A 12,532-nucleotide genomic window follows, 5' to 3' on the forward strand; every position below is an offset into this window, starting at 1 on the left:
ATTGATTATTAATTTCTGCTGGTAGCTTTCGAAATTCAAGTACTGAGTTCGACATTTTAGCAGCCTGAAGTGAAAAAGGGTGAAATCAAAATGGAAATTCTGACACAACTATACACTCTAATTCGCGATTTACGTATTTTTTAAACAATCTTATACCGGTGTGTTATAAATACGCTCCCTTCTAGTAGTTGTTAAAAAGCCTTAAACTTCAGTTGCCATTTTTTAAACGTTCAAGCAATTGTTGTTTAAATCTTTAACTCAAAACCCCATTATAAGCTTTAATCCAAAACAGATTTTAAAGGTTTAACTCTTGCTTGGTTTAAAAGTGTTCAAAACTTAAACACTCGCTGTTTAAAAAGTTAAAACATTAATTGTTCAAAACTTTAAAACATTAAACTAGAGGCGTTTAAAAGTTAAAATTGTTAATGGTTAACATCCAACCCTTAACATCTAGTTCTTTAAAAATTTAAAACATTTATTGTTCAATGTGGTTTAAAAGTCTTTTATATGTTTGCAAACACTTTTCTCGCAGAAATAATACTCACTCCATGAGTCTGAATGAAAACTTCACACAAATTTTGCTCTATTTTCTTTTTTATTAAACTTCTAACAAAACAACACAACATAAGTTTACAAAGTACACTGGGAAGTTAACTATTCATAATCACAAATCAGATTTGATTCTTGATTGGGACAAGGTTCAAAATTCGCCCTGGTTTGACTGCCAAAAGTTTGAAAAACTTAGGGATGAAAATATCAATTCAAAATGAAAACATAATTCTTTTAAGGGGGGTACTACACCCCTGGCCAATTTTGTGGCTATTTTTGCATTTTTTCTCAAAATTATAGCACATTGGTGATAAGTAAGATATGTATAGGGGCAAAGACTACAACTACTGTACTGAAAATTCAGCAACTCAAAGCAAGTAGTTATTGATTTATTGATCAAATATTGGTTTCCCTCATTTTTGACTGTAACTCCACAACTGTTATCTGTGCTGAAATAAAATTTTCAGTGCAGTAGTTGTAGTCCTTGCCCCTATATTATACATATCTTACTTGTCCCCAATGCGCTATAATTTTTTAGAAAAATGCAACAATAGGCACAAAATTGGGAAGGGGTGTAATACCCTTAAGGGTACAAGCTGTCTATAGTTTCTTATTTTGCAACCGAAAACCTCACATTTTATGTTGTTATTCCGTTAAAAATACGGTTTTCGGGTTGTAAATGGGCACTTTTTGGTGACAATTGTTTCTACCAACTATTACAAATTGTCCACCATACTCTGAAAATAAAATTGCAATGATCTTTCCGATCTTTTTTTATGATAATTATGGTCGACTACTTAAAACAGTTTCCAAATAAATATATTAAATATTTTGCTTGTAATGGTCTCTTAAAATTGATAAAAATCTCCATAAAAAATTAATTTAGATTTTTCACAAAACTTATTTGGATTTTTCACACAATTTGGTAGGAAGGGCCTAGAATGCGGATTGACCCCTTAATCCAATTGTGTTACCCCTAGTCCATTACCCTTTATTTTTTGAAGGCTTATAACAATACAGGCATTTGTTTAAAAATGTAGAACATGAAAACAAAAAAAGCTAAAGACCAACAAAACAATTGCTTATGCCTAGTACAGTCGCCAATAAGCCATTAATTTTGTAGAGCTGTAGCTAATTTTGTTTTGACGAGCTACTTTTTTTAACACATGAATTTTACCAGATTTCCACTATATTCAGACATTTTGGGCATGTACAATCCAATAGGGAAAAAATCAAGTTCAAGATTTTGCATTTTTGATGTCATATTCTGAAAGTAAATTTATACTTAAACTTTAATATCAACTACATGTACCTTTGGCAGTAAAACCGGGGTCAGATGTTGAACCTTGCCATAAGTGAACAAGCATAATCACAACCAGCCTTGTTTCTTGATTGGTGTAAGCCTAAGTGAATGCTTGCTTAAAGCCATGTGTGATTTGCTTCACAGCGATGCCCTCAATTTTACTCGGATTTCCACTTTTTGCATAATTATAATGCCCAGTTGTGTACCTTAATACCATGTTAAAGACCAAGCCTGAAGTGCTTTAATAACAGTAAAATTTAAGTTTTTATATTAAAACCGGGGAGACCCAGTTTTATTCAGAGTTCACCGATCCAATGCTTGCTAACATGTCAGCTTATGTGTACACACGTCAAGCGCGATGCAGTATTACATGTAATACGATCGGCGAGCGATACGCACATTGTAGGCGCTGGAATGAAATCGCAATTTTCTTTGTTTTACCTCATTTGTTTGGCTCAAAATTAAAAGGGAATAATGTGATCATTGAAAACTAGCATTTAAATAGGAATCTATTCTTTATGCAAATCACACATTATGGCTTTAAGGTTCACTCAAAACTACTCATAATGGTACAAGCATAAGTGAACAAGTTTTTAAAGTTTACTCAAAACTCAGAACCTTCGTTCTTGATTGGTTCATGCCAAAGTGAACACTTTTTTAAAGATTCATTTAAAACTATACTCGTACTCACAACCAGCCTTGGTTCTTGATTTTCGCAATGCTAGGGGAACGCTTTTAAATGGTTCAAGCAAAAATACTCATAATTACATCTAGTTTTGGTTCTTGATTGGTACAAGCATAAGTGAACAAGTTTACAAAGTTTACTGAAAACTACTCATAGTCACAAGCCTCGGTTCTTGATTGGTTTAAGCCAAAGTGAACACTTCTTTAAAGATTCACTCAAAACTTCTCAAAATCACAACCAGCATTGGCTGTACAAGCACAAGTGAACAAGTTTTCAAAGCTTACTTGCAGCTGCTCATAATCACAACCAGCCTTGGTTCTTGATTGGTGCGAGCCGAAGTGAACACTTTTAAATGGTTCAATCAAAACTACTCATAATCACATCTAGTTTTGGTTCTTGATTGGCACAAACATAAGTGAACAAGTTTCATTGGGTTACTCAAAACTACTTATAATCACAACCAGGCTTGATTCTTGATTGGTGGAAGCCTAAGTGAACACTTTTGTAAAGTTTGATTAATCAAAACTACTCAGTTACAAGCTTTGGTTTATGATTGGTACCAATTGAACAAGTTTCCAAGGTTTAATCAAAACTACCCATAATCACATTCAGCCTTGGTTCTAGATTGGTGCAAGCCTAAGTGAACACCTTTTTTTATAGATTCACTCAAGCTTTAACAAGCTCTGATTGGTACAGGCATAAGTGAACAAGGTTTCCAAGTTCACTCATTATTACGCTTTGAGAATCTTCCATCCTATACTTTATACACATTTTCAAAACCAATTATTCTGGATATCTGGCACCCGCTAGAGTCACGAACTGAAATTGGTGCCCAATTTCGCCCGATATCGTAGGTCTCTGCATCTGCTTACAGTCCACGATCACCGTACATGTAGCGTGTAGATATCGTAACACTGTTTAACAACCCACTTTAAATGGTTACAAAATGTAATGGAGAAAATCACATTTTTGACCAAAAATTACATTTTGACCAAAAATCACAATTTTGACCAAAAATCACAATTTTGACCAAATATCACATTTTTGACCAAAAATCTCATTTTTTGACCAAAATTAGATTCTCAAAGCATATTAATGATAAAATCGAATGGATCCTTTCACACGATACTCAAAGATATTGGTCTCGCTGTGAGTTTAAGAGATATCTTTAACTCACAGCTTGACCAATATCTTTGTGTATCATGCTCAATCCATCCAATTTTATATCAAAACTGCACACTAAGATTCCTATGGCTAGTTATTGGGTGCTACTATAGCAGTGTCTTGCCAACAGGGTTTACTTTAACGCACAAAACACGCGTATTTACGCGTTCAGGCACTTTTCTGACTCCTTCAAATCCATAGTCCCAAAGTCCAATGCGTACAAAATCTTGAAAACGTACGCGTTCAGATTGGCCTATTGCAAGATTTGAATAGAGAAACACCCGATATTGTGCATTTATTCTCTGCTTTTGGCATTTAGGACCTACTCCCGATATGTAGGGCCCATCACATTTTGTCAGCATCGATCCATGTATGTTTTAGTGATTGCGAGTCTCTAAAATTGTATAGTGTCAGTTTGAAATCTTGCAAATTGGGTTCGGGTCCTTTTTTCTGTTTAAATGATGCACCAAATATGTCTTCAATTGGACTTTAATTTTGCAAAATTTTCCCTCCCAGGGGGGAACATCAGACACCCCCATGCGTAGTGGATAAACAAGTGACCACTGATTTCGCTTCTGCTTTCGACATTTGCCAATTTAGGCCCTATGTTTAACACGATTTATAGGTCTAATGGGGAAAACGTGACAACGAAAGGCTGTATAGACCGTCATTTCACTATTTTCGGCTTTTCAACTGTTCAAACTTCAATTTTACACAGTAATAGTTCCATAATGGTCCACCAAATTGCTTTCAATTAGGTCTTCATTTTGCAAAAGTTTCTTACTTCTCAGGGGGCATTTTTAAATATTACTACTTTCTTCTAAAATTGGCCTCACCCCTTCTGACTGCTTTAGATCCGCCACTGCTCCAAACAGTGGCGTACACATATTGTTTAAAATGTCTTCAAAAATAATATTATAAAAATACCCCTTGGGCAATGTTTTTGACTCCTTCAGAGGAAAAATTCACAATTGAAAGGGTCAAAAAAATTTGAAAATACCCCTTCAGCAAAATGCTTAAAGAAAACCCTGCTTGCCAAGGCAACACCACGCTGGAGTTGCGCTGGTGGTACTTCAGAGCTACTCTGGTGCTACTTTACAATGAGGTCGCTCGTGGCGAATTAGCTGCACATGCCGTAGCTCATGGTAGACAAGCCGCAGAGTAGCTCTGAAGTACCCCAGCACTATTCTAGCTTGGAGTAGCTATGCAGGTACTCTGCTATAGAAGTATCCATTAACTGGCCATAATGATCTTGGTATGTATTCATAATCACAAGCTTTGGTTCTTGATTATGGTTATTTGGTTCTTGATTGGTACAAACCTTTTTTGAGATATTCACTCAAAACTATTCATAATCACAACCAGCTTTGTTTCTTGATTGGTAAGTGAACAACAAGTGTTCATGGTTTAAAACTACTCATAATCACAAACCAGCCTTGGTTCTTAATTGGTGTAAGCCTAAGTGAACACTTTTGTAAGGTTCAGTCAATTTCACTACTCATAATCACAACCTTTGGTTCATGATTGGTACAAACAAGTGTTTACTCAAAACTACTCATGATCACACAAGGTCCAGCCTTGGTTCTTGATTGGTGCAAGCCTAAGTGAACACTTTTTAATGGTTCAATCATAACTACTCATTATCACATCCAGTTTTGGTTCTTGATTGGTACAAGTGAACAACAAATTATCATGGTTTACTTAAATCCACTCATGATCACAAACCAGCCTCGGTTCTTGATTGGTGGTTGCAAGCCTAAGTAAACACTTTTTAATGGTACAATCATAACTACTCATTATCACATCCAGTTTTGGTTCTTGATTGGTACAAGCATAAGTGAACAACAAGTTATCAAAAACGAGCCTCAGTTCTTGATTGGTGCAAGCCTAAGTGAACACTTTTTAATGGTTCAATCATAACTACTCATTATCACATCTAGTTTTGGTTCTTGATTGGTACAAGCATAAGTGAACAACAAGTTATCAAAAACCAGCCTCAGTTCTTGATTGGTGCAAGCCTAAGTGAACACTTTTTAATGGTTCAATCATAACTACTCATTATCACATCTAGTTTTGGTTCTTGATTGGTACAAGTGAACAACAAATTATCATGGTTTACTTAAATCCACTCATGATCACAAACCAGCCTCGGTTCTTGATTGGTGGTTGCAAGCCTAAGTAAACACTTTTTAATGGTACAATCATAACTACTCATTATCACATCCAGTTTTGGTTCTTGATTGGTACAAGCATAAGTGAACAACAAGTTATCAAACCAGCCTCGGTTCTTGATTGGTGCAAGCCTAAGTGAACACTTTTAATGGTTCAATCATAACTACTCATTATCACATCCAGTATTGGTTCTTGATTGGTACAAGCATAAGTGAACAACAAGTTTTCATGGTTTACTTAAAACTACTCATAATCACAACCAGCCTTGGTTTTTGATTGGTTCAAGCCTAAGTGAACACTTTTTAAAGATTCACTCAAAACTCTTCACAACCACAAGCTTCGGCTCTTGATTGGTACAAGCATAAGTTAACAAATTTTCATTGTTTACCGAAAACTACACACAATCACAACCAGCTTTGGCTCTTGATTGTGCAAGCCTAAGTGAACACTTTTTAATGGTCCAATCAAAACTACTCATAATCACAACAAGCCTTGGTTATGAACACATTTTAAAGATTCACTCAAAACTCTTTATAATCACAAGCTTTGGTTCTTGATTGGCACAAACATAAGTGAACAAGTTTTCAAAGTTTACTCAAAACTACTCATAATCACAACCAGCCTTGGTTCTTGATTGGTTCAAGCCTAAGTGAACATGTTTTAAAGATGCACTCAAAACTCTTCATAATCAGAAGCTTTGGTTTTGATTGGTACAAACATAAGTGAACAAGGTATGTAATCTCTGCTGCAGGATATGGTGCCCAAACATTATAGGCCCAAGGTGAACTCATTATTGAGTTACATAGAGGTTTGTACAGTACTTATTAGGTGCGGGAGTTGTAAGACTGAACAATGTTAAAAAATGCATTGAACTCTCTCACGCAGCTATATATCTCCTGTTTAGGAGCCATCTGAAACACCACTGCCTCCATGAATTGCCACACTGCCTGGCAATGACTTTGATATTTCAATCCCAGGACGTAGTAGTGAGTCTTAAAACAAATGTCTATTGCCTTCAATACAGGTGGAGTGGACATGGCCCTACGTTCAATTATCACAAAGACCTGTCTAGCTATAGGTGTCAGTCTGTTTCCCAGTAACAAGACATAGGGCTGTGGCTTCTCTGTTGCACTAATTGCACTCAAATGTGTCAATGTTGCAATTTTCCTGCAGAGGAAATAAAATAACACATTATTGTATTAATATAGTGTATAATAAATAAGGAATTTCAGAACAGGGTTCCCACAGCTTTCTACGTTCTCTGGATTTTCCAGGACTTAACTTCATTGACCTAAATTTTAAAAAAATTCAGATCAACACTTAATAAAAACAAATTTGACATTGGCATATCAAACTTTTGCTAAATCTCTGGCATTTGTTAACTCATTTGAATACAAAATTCTGATATTTACTGGAATTTGGTCATCAATATTCAAGACTCTTGAATTTTCCTTGACCAAATAATGAAAACACCTCGGCCACCCGATGCACGCTACCGACGAGGAAAGCTAACCGTTTAGCTTTTCCCTCCCTAATCATGAGCGAGGATCATGACGTCATCACACGTGCACGCATGCGCAGATGTCATTTTCCAGTGAGACATAGTGAGATACAGTACGGTTAGGGCTATTGCTCTACACATGTGAATTAAAATAACCCTAACCACATAAATATGTGTTTTTGTCTGAGTTACGTCAAAACCGATTGGCATTGCAAACTCGGATGTAAACGACACCATAGCAACACTAGGACAGACCACTCTCTGCGGAGGTAAATTGGTTCTATTTAGACAAACTAATAAAACCTTATTAAAAAAATCAGCAACCCTATCAGTACATGTAGTAAAAATAAGATGTTTTTTGTCTTTACTGCAGCACTTACACTCTTTTGGTCTGTAAATGAAGCAAGTGATGCTGCATAGCCGCACCTTCCTTTCCCACCTTTAGACCTTCCTTTCATGATTAAAGGTAACAACTGCAGAGCAGTGTTTACTTGCTCATCTGAAATGAAAATTATTAATGGTAACAAATCTTTTGTTGAGGTATATTTAACAATGTAATTAGGATACACTGAAGCATTTAGATTGATAATAAAAGCTAATGCTACGAGGGGCGGTCAATAAGTTCGTAGAACAAGGTACTTGAAAGAGTACTAGCCAAATCCTTTCTATCTCTCTCTTGAGCATGGTCACTACATACCGTAATGTACCTGTCGCAATTTTTCTTGAAACCTTTTATGTCAATAAAATGGAAGTCTTCCGATAGCTCCTTGAGCCATTCTTCAGTGAAGGCTCACTAGCATTGATCACCACCAAACCTGATATTATGAAGGTAGGACTTAAAATTCTAAAATAGGTTTCACTAACTGGAAGTCATGCCTGAACCACAATATATGGTTACTTTAAATAACTGGCCCCTCTGTCGTGAATGGCAGCTTGACAAACTAAGAATAGTGTACAGGACACAATCCGAGAACAGCCACATTCCTACCATCAACCTCCTCCACATGATTGTTTGCCTCAATTTTGCTATCAAAATTTGTATGATATATGCCTATGATTTTACTTTCATTTGGCAAATGATCTGTCATCAAGACTATCCCTGGATGTCAGAAACAGCGATGAAGATCTTGCACTACGGTGACCGAGCGATGATCTTCTGAGGGGTGTCATAATTCCAGTGATTAATGTATTCCTTATCACCTTTAGCCAAATATAGATTAAATTTGCCTTGGTCCTCATTCTAAATGTATAGAAGGTGTGGACCTGAATATGTCAACTGGTATTATTTTGTGCATGAAGATTCTGGGACCCCATCGAGAAGACACCCTGGAATACCCAAATGTTAATGGATTAATATTGAAAACACATTCATCCGAGTTGTCATATTTTGTGGCTATCTCATCTTTCTTATTTGGCTCTTTATTCATTATCAATGCCACTGTACCAGCACATATATCACTAGTGGTGACGTCAGCAAGTCTTTTGGACCTTGGATGATCTTCAAGCACGCTCACTCCATTCTTGAACTCTAAAAATCATTTCGTTGCTATTGAATACCAAGTACTTCATTACCATTTACAATAACTGTACATTGTTAAAGTTCATTTGAGTTTTCTCCACCGTCGGGAGAAATTTCCATGATGACCCTGTATTCATTTCTGGTAGTACCCGGGAATTCATGGAGGTAGGCTTCCTCTGAACAGTGTCCTGCCCGTATACAGTGATGCAAAAATATAATATCTTTGCAGTAATGTTTTGAAGGAACAAGCTTTCAAATGAGACCAAATGCAATACCGTGCGACAAAGTAGCATACCGAGTTCTACAAACTTTTTGACCGGCCCTCGTATATTATACCACATTAAAACATTCTGCAACAGTTATTGTTATCCCTAGCTAGAGTAAACATACAATCATATTCACATGCATGTAGATTAAAATGATGCCCAATACAACACAATATTGATGTTGCTGTCAAGAATTAAGTTACAATACATTCAAGAAAATAGAGGTACTGGCCTATATTTATAGAATGACTTGGCCTATTTTATAGACAAGATGTGTGTTCTTTACAAAATCGAGCACTCTCTATATTTCCTTGAAATCACTATTTTTCACATCATTGTAATGTACATAAAATAACAATACACCAGAAACATGAGTCTACAATTTGTGCTGTAGATTTGACAAAATCTGAATAAGTTTGCTTTTCTGTTGCTTCATTCAAATGCAGGCATCATAATACACATGTACGTACTAAGCATGTTTGCAAAATTCACGTTTGCAAAATGCATGTACGCTCATCTTAAGCATGCACACCAGGGCTCAAAAAAATTTATTTCCCAGGAAGCAAAATTCAAGCATGCTAAAGTAATTCCACAACTTTCTATAGATTCTTACATTGTACGAGCAAATGTAGGGCCTACCAAAAGAAAAATTTCCTCTCTAAATTTCAAGATTTCTCCAAATATCAAGATTTCCTGGGAGCATCCAAAATTCCCCACTTTTTTAAGCCATGGCAAAGACATGCCTAAATTAATAACATTTACATGTACAGGGGCATTTATAGGAAAAATGGGGAATTTGGAGAAAAGTTAGAGAAATCTTGGAAATTGGAGGGAATTTTGCCTTTTTTTACATGAAAATTTGGCTTGCTGGAATCTGGAATTCTTGCTGGAATCTTGCTTGAAATTACCTTTTTTGGAGTCCTGATAGGGGGCAACATTAAATGTTGGCAACAATCTTACACTTCAGTCATCTTATATACTCCTGAGTCCTGACAAAATCTCATTAAGGGGGTACTACACCCCTGCCAAATTTTGTTTGCCTATTTTTGCATTTTTCTCAAAAATTATAGCGCATTGGTGACAAGTAAGATATGTATATTATAGGGGCAAGGACTACAACTACTGCACTGGAAATTTTATTTCAGCACAGACAACTGTTGTGGGGTTACAGTCAAAATGAGGGAAACTCAGTATTTGATCAATAAATCAATAACTACTTGCCTTGAGTTGCTGAATTTTCAGTGCAGTAGTAAGTAGTAATGCAAAAATAGGCACTAAATTGGTCAGGGGTGTAGTACCCCCTTAAAGGGCAATTGAAAGAGCCCAAAAAGCATGTTACATACCCCTTCATATTCTCCAGAGGTGATAATGTTTAATGAGGTTAAATGTAGGTCAACATTTCTTACAAATTTCAGTATATCGTTAGGTTTTCGTTTGGATCTAGACAAAACCCTACTGAAACTATAGAACATCTCCAGTTTACGCTCAAAGTAGTTTTTAGTGCAATATGTATAGGCAAAGTTAGGCAAATTTAATTCTAGGCTATGAATACCTGTTGATGCATGACCCATCTTCACTCAGTGTAATGCACCTGTTTTCTTATTTTAGTTCAATTATATTCATGAAATTGCAAAACAATATATTTTTCTGCTTATGATAAAGACTAATGTTGTTTTATCATTTTGTTAATTATGGAGACAAACCAAGTTTTTTTTCCAGACAACCTTGTGATGAGCTCCTTTAAAAATGACTAGAAAAGCTTACCTTTCGTTCGTTTTCCTAAATCATCTTTATCAACTCAATCAACAGTCCATCCAGGCTCTTTGGTGTTCAAGTATCTCAAATAAACACCAGACACCTCGGGCCAATGCTTTACTTGTCTTCTCAGGGTACATTATTGTGAATTCCTGCTCAATCTGCAAACCAAAATATAACATGCATCATTATTTATTTACATTTTCTGTCTGTAAATAGGCAAATAAACAATTATTTTGGTTGTCAGACCTCGTCCGATCGAACCCTCTCCCGCCAATGAGGATGTCTTCAAATTTTAAAAGGTCCAAGGAAGCAGGGGAAACCAAAGAAGATGTAGAAGAAACAAGTAAAGGAGGCGAGGAAGTAGGTTGATTAGAGGAGGGATGCGGTCAAAGGCTGGAGTGAGGATGATTGTGTATGGTGATGTGAGTGAATCTGGTGACAAACCCTGATCAAAACAGGATTACTACATGCACATGTATCCTGTCACTGTCAGGTAAAAGGCCAGTTATGCCTGCCCGTGGAATGCAACATTTAAGGGGGTACTACACCCCTGGCCAATTTTGTGCCTATGTTTGCACTTTTCTCAATAGTTATAGACCATTGATGACAAGCAAGATATGTATATTATATGGGCAAGGACTACGACTACTGCACTGGAAATTTTTATTTCAGCACAGACAACAGTTGTGGAGTTACAGTCAAAATTGAGGGAAACCAATATTTGATTAATAAATCAATAACTACTTGCCTTGAGTTGCTGAGTTGACTTTTCATACAATAAAAGTCAGCAATAAAAATGCTGTTTTCCTTTCACATGTCATGATTGGCATCACTTACACATTCTTCTGTTGAATTCTACCATTATTACTACCATATTTGTTTTTAAATTGAATTGAATAAAATAATCTAAAACAGGCACTGTAAATTATACCTAATTATAAATACCTATTTTAAATATTGATACTCTTGCCCTGCAGTTGTGCAAAGTAATATAAAAACATGTGAAGTGGTCTATATAGAGTACATACCATTCCAATACTCAGAATTCTTGGAAACTGAGTTAATATTTCTGCCAAAGATGAGCTTTTCACCTAGTTTTGTTGAGCTTTAGCCATTCTATTTTTCCTGAATTTCGTCACTTCTGATGTATCTTCTCCAGTGTCCTTCTCAGGTTTCTTTTCTGTTTTATCTGAAAGACAGAGAGGTAATTTACAATTGATATTAGTGTATTCAATTGTTTGTTTACACAGTTGGTTCATCCAGACCCAACCAGTGAATGCAATACCAATTACAATAATTCTGAACAAACCCTGATCACACATCTTACTATAAATAGGGGAATGTTGTATGTATGTATGTATGTATCTATGTGGTTTATGTAAAAGGCTCCGTCAGTTTCGATCCAAATGTCGCCAAATTCATACGGGAGATCGAGGAATATACGGGAAATTGCCTGGACTTTATTTGGTTGAAATCGGTCAAGAATTGGCTGCAAAAACAGTGAAAATATGGGTAAAAACGGGTTTTTGTTATGAAAATCAGTTGCCAGCCTGCGCGTCACTGCAGCTGGCAGGCAGCGCGTCGGGGCGCGAGCGTAATGCGCACTACGCCAATT

At 36.1% G+C, this 12,532-nt stretch overlaps 1 long non-coding RNA gene across 4 annotated transcripts in view; it reads right to left on the reverse strand.

Moving 5' to 3' along the window:
- Positions 1-854: 854 nt before the first annotated feature.
- Positions 855-12,532, reverse strand: part of LOC140167952 (uncharacterized) — a 41,572-nt gene continuing 29,894 nt past the window's right edge. For all 4 annotated transcript variants that reach the window (XR_011861103.1, XR_011861101.1, XR_011861102.1 and 1 more), the window contains 4 exons: positions 11,946-12,106; positions 10,924-11,075; positions 7,755-7,873; positions 855-7,040 (listed from right to left, as the gene is read on the reverse strand). This is a non-coding gene — a long non-coding RNA (uncharacterized lncRNA). The remainder of the gene's footprint in view (positions 7,041-7,754; positions 7,874-10,923; positions 11,076-11,945; positions 12,107-12,532) is intronic.

This window comes from Amphiura filiformis, chromosome 13 (assembly GCF_039555335.1).
Source record: "Amphiura filiformis chromosome 13, Afil_fr2py, whole genome shotgun sequence".
Lineage (NCBI taxonomy): Eukaryota > Metazoa > Echinodermata > Ophiuroidea > Amphilepidida > Amphiuridae > Amphiura > Amphiura filiformis.